This window comes from Trematomus bernacchii, unplaced genomic scaffold (genome assembly GCF_902827165.1).
Source record: "Trematomus bernacchii unplaced genomic scaffold, fTreBer1.1, whole genome shotgun sequence".
Lineage (NCBI taxonomy): Eukaryota > Metazoa > Chordata > Actinopteri > Perciformes > Nototheniidae > Trematomus > Trematomus bernacchii.
This window is the reverse complement of record NW_022987649.1, coordinates 1810427-1816035: the sequence shown is the minus strand read 5'-3', so window position 1 is coordinate 1816035 and position 5609 is coordinate 1810427.

The window sequence follows — 5609 nt, the reverse complement described above, 5'->3', positions numbered from 1 at the left end:
TCTCACTCTCTCACTCTCACTCTCTCACTCTCTCACTCTCTCTCACTCTCTCGCCCTGTAATGAGTTGATTCAAGTTCTTAATGTCAGTCTAAACAATACAATTATGTTGGTGCATCATGGCATGTGGCTCATTAAAAAAAAGTACAGCTATTATCTACCTCTTGTATAACTGGTCGGCCCCACCTGCATTAGCACATGGATGAAACAAATACATTAGGCAAGGCAAGGCAAGGCATGTTTATTTATATAGCACCTTTCAACACAAGGCAATTCAAAGAGTGCTTTACAAAAATGGAAGACATTATGAAAATGGCATTTAAAATCAGTCATTAAAAAGAAAAGATAATAAAAGAAACATTAAAAGAAAAAATACATGGATAAAAGTTACAGTTTAAGATGTGAATAGTTCAATTAAAAGCAGCGGCAAAAAGAAAAGTCTTCAGCCTGGATTTAAAAGTAGTAAGAGTTGCAGCGGACCTGCAGGTTTCTGGGAGTTTGTTCCAGATATTTGGAGCATAATAACTGAATGCTGCTTCTTCCATGTTTAGTTCTGACTCTGGGGACAGAAAGCTGACCAGTCCCTGAAGACCTGAGAGTTCTGGATGGTTCATAATTTAGCAGTAGGTCAGACATGTATTTTGGGCCTAAAACCATTCAAAGCTTTATAAACCAGCAGCAGTATTTTGAAATCTATTAAAGTAAAACCACTTTCCAGCAGTCAGCAGCACATTGTAAAAGCTGTTGATACAACTGTTCACATTCATAATTAAGTAAAGATAAACACACCTTTTTCAACCCCGGTTACATTTTCCATTTGCCCTGAGAGGCTCAGTGAGGTAGAAGGACTGTTTAGATAGTTCACTTTAGTCTAAGTTATCTCAGTGTGTCTCAAAACGGTTTTATCACAATTTTATGTAAACAAATATTTCCAAGGCAACACCTTTATAATTATTAGGATCAATAAAAACAGGTTTGAAATCATTCCAATGTCATTTCATTTCATTTCAAACCTTTATTTAACCAGATTGGTCCCATTGAGATCATAGATCTCTTTTTCAAGGGAGACCTGCAGCATAATAGGTTCCACATGAACATAAAACAATAAAGGGACATCATACATTATATGTACAGGATTACAGTTACATAGTTATCGACATTTACAAGTACCCATAGTATCAACGAGCATTTCAATTTAGCCTAGCTTTAAAAACATGCAGAGGATGAGATTGCTCAGTTCAAATTCTTGCTGAAGAGTGTTCCAAGCAAGTGGAGCTGCGCACATAAAAGCTGTCTTACCTAAGACAGTCCTTGCTCTTGCACATGTATACTATAGGACAGTAAACCAACATATCCTTTAAAACTGGAGAGATTAAAAAATATGGATGAATAATAAATGTTAACTGATAAAATAGAGATATAAATGAACCAGCAAAAATCTTGCCTAGGGGCAGCAAATTGGTCAGAACCGGGCCCTGGTGTCATCCCCACAGCATCCCCCATTTGAACAGTGTTCCCACGGCTATGTTTTCATATTTAAGCTTGTAGCGAGTAGAGGGCTGCTGGCAGGCCCAGACTGGCCATCGGGAGGGCCGGGAGGTTTCCCGATGGCCTTAATGTAGGCTATTGTGAACGCAACGCTGCGCAAATGTGGGTTTGCCTCACACAGGGTGACTGTCTGTCTACATGATGTGGCATCTGTTTCATATGGGTGTTTCCATAGATCTAGTCTCTTTATTTTCCCCTCAAAATGCACCAGATTGATGCATTTAACTCCAAAATTAAAAAAATATCTTACCAGGGGGGGCATGCCCCCGGACCCCCTTAGAGGATTTGAGGTCCACCCCCAAAATATGTTCACATGGATAGGTTCCCAAATACATTTGCAATTTCTTTTAAAATAGTAACCCCTGTCCATATGTTTATTATTGGTGTGTGTGTGTGTGTGTGTGTGTGTGTGTGTGTGTGTGTGTGTGTGTGTGTGTGTGTGTGGTGTGTGTGTGTGTGTGTGTGTGTGTGTTGTGGTGTGTGTGAGTTTGAGTGTGTGTGCGCGTTAGTTTCAAAGACCCCCATAGAGCTCAGTTTATAACTCGAACCCTGCATATAATGCATTTGGACAGCTTTGATATTTCTATTCATAATGTTACATTATTTGGATGGTTAACATATGTAGCCCTAATCCAGCCGAGTGAGTCCACTCTGTCAGGGACAGAGCATTAGAAACAGCAGAACGGTTGTTTTTCCCAGAAGAAACGAATCGGACATTTACAAACGTTTCTGAAAGCACGTTTGAAAAGATGTGGTTTTGTTTTGTTGGCAGCATAACTGTAGAGTGTTACTGTGGACTGAGATGAGACCTTGGAGGGATATTAAAAAAACGAAATCAATTCTATACACATATCGACCCCTCCTCTGCATGTACACCACATGCAGAGGAGGGGTCGATATGTGTCGTGAGTTCATGGCTGCAGTAATGCTAACCAAAGAACAACATTAACCTATGGTGTGACAATGGCCATGTTTTTAATGCTTTCCGAATGGATCCTTCAAAACCTAAATGCCTATCAAAAAGAAATTCAGTTCTCTCCTTTGGCCTCATTCTTCTATAACCAAAATCTCCTTTTTAATGTTTCCTTTGTAACCTGATGAATGAACTGAAAATGGACATGATTGTGAACAGGACAGAGATATACAGCTGTGTGTCCGCCAACAGCCTTCACCTCTCTGTTCAGCCAGTCTCACTCCTCCAGCCTCACTGTTTCTATAACCCTATGAGGTTGATAGTTACCCAGATAGCAAAAGACTTTAATTCAACATTGGATTTTGGTTAAATTGGTTATTTTTGGTTGAGGTTGAAAAATCAATGTTGATTCGATGTGTTATTACAGATACCATTTCAACGTTTGAAAAAATGTAGTTGAATCAATGAAATATAGAAGCCAGTTTTTCAACGTTGAAATTCCCTACAATTGAATTTACATTGTTCCTTCCAACGTGGGACCAACACTCTCCCCTCCCCCTCCCCTATACTTGTATTTAAACACAGCATAACAAGGATTTTTTGAGTTAACTGTTAATACCGTTGCAGTCACATTTTCCTCCTATGGAAACCCAGACGACTGCACGCATGCGCATTGCTTTCGTCTACGGGTTTCCGCAGGGTCTGAGCAGGTCCCGTCACTGTCTCTGAGCGGGCGAGCGGTGCTGAGCGAATTTGTCAGACATTTTTGCGGACAGAAACATTGACATGTGGCCGAATTTGGATGTGAAGTTGGGGATTCTTGGGACATTTGTCTACCTCGTTTGCCTAATCAGGTAAGTGTGTGTTTTAACCTAACAGGAATGTTAACAGTAAAGTGCACTGTACTATTTAAACAAACAAAAGATAGATACATGAGTTCAACTACCCACCACAGTTAGCTTTGCTAGCTTAGCTACAGATGGCGTTGAATTACGTTCAAGCACCTGAAGGCGTTTATAATGCATTTAGATGGTGAGACGACCGGTGTTATAGTAAACCGAGCCAGACATATAACGCTTATAACTTTACACACAGCATGATTGGGATATGACAACGTTGCCGCTGTGTTGAAAATTAGCCTTGACTTGTATTTTTACAGGCCAGCCTTGTCCGATGTTGGGTTGAATATGGTTTCCCCGTCGAAACATGGCGGCGACGTACAAGCGCATGTAGACCATGGCGGAAATGTATGTGTTATACATTTTTGCTGTGAGCCGTGTTCGTACGTTTTATACTTTATATTGTAAGAGTCGGGAGGGCTGATAATTTATTCCGGCAAATTACTCAGACCTAATTAACCTAACAGAAGTTATTGAGTCTATGTAAGTTTACTGCTTGGCTCAGATCCACCAACGTCAGCAATATCTCACCTCTATTAACTCCTGAAGAACCAGGTTCAATTAACTGCTGTTTCAATTCAGACGACCCTCTAAATCTGTTTAAGCGATCCCGAAGGATTTTCATATCAGTAAATGAGGTGTGGCCCTATACTAAGTGTGAGTGTGGCAGTGTGCAATCTTACCTTTGAAGCAGGAGGAGAGCGCAGATGTCTTTTAAGTTGTCCCAATCCAAAAGGTGGATCAGTTCATTTGAAGAAAAATAGGTCCAAACATATACAGGGTTTTTACCTTCTCTCGTTACAACATTATAATCCTACAAAACATATCATGCTGTGGTCATGTTCTAATATGCAACTCTAATTCACAGTTTTACATTGATTACATTCAATTGTAACTCCAACTGCCCAATTCAGTTGTGATTTTAAATCTCCCGATAGAATTTAGAGGTCTCCCCTCATAAAAGACTGGTGATAATAAAAAGCACATTCAAACTTTCATTCACCAAATCAATTCACATCAATTCCATACCTATATTCCGACAGATGGCGGGTACTAACATTCACAAACACATACCTATATTCCGCATTAATTCGGAGGAAGATCCTCACAGCTGGCGGGTACTAATACTCACAAACACACTCCTATATTCCAACAGATGGCGGGTACTAACATTCACAAACACATACCTATATTCCGCATGAATTTGGAGGAAGATCCTCACAGGTGGCGGGTACTAATACCCACAAACACATATCAATTCATTCCACTAATTCAACCCAGAAATTCAAGAGATATTTACCAAGTTTGAGAGAACCTTACCGAGAGCAAAAACCAGCTCTCCAGGGAGAGAGCTTTACCGGGAAAGAGTATACCAGGGGAACCCCCCCCTCTCTCAAGTTTTCTCCCTCTCTGTCAGTGTCTTTATGCTCAAAAACAGGATAGAAAAACCTAAAGACACCTCCTTCATACCCATATTTGTGGAAACTGGGCATGGCCTCTGATGTACAGGACTGGACATGACCAGACATATTCTATGGCTATGGCATAAGACACACCTTCCCAGGCTTATGTAAAAAGTTCATGACCTCTAGTGTGCAGGACTTGCAAAATATTATTCTCGGCTGTGAGGGAAGAGGAAGAAACTGTCTCTCCTCTCTTATCAGTGACACCCATAAACCATAATAGGCCTTACACACTCAATTTAAAAAACCACTTGTTGTTTTGTTTATACTGTAAATATAGAAATCATAAAATATGAAGCATTTTCATTGTGGGTTATACAAGAATATAATTGATTATATTTGATTATAAACTAACTTTCGTTTTATTTATTCAACCTAATATGAAGATCTCAACAACCTTGTGAGATCTTCACTGTGACCAGTGTGTGTGGGAAGATGGCGCCTGTGTCGGCTCGCCGCTCCCTCAGCCTTTAGCTATCCTGTTTTTGTTTTATGTTTGTCAGAATGTCTCTGCTCTGCTCGTCTACGATCGCCAAGCTCTCCTCCACTCAGACCCTCACTGGAGTTGATATTGCTGCCCAAACCTACATCTGGCAACCATAAATCGTCCCCCCCCCTCTACTGTCGGATATTCCCACCTACCTGCGCCGGTTGCCCTGCATCCTGCCTCGCCGAAAGCGCTTTAGACTACGGGGGAAAGCGTGGTGGTGCACTGGTCCATCTTATCCACGCCTTGGATGTCATGGCCCTCCCGCTGCAACGCCATGTGAGGGATCGGTGGATTCGCC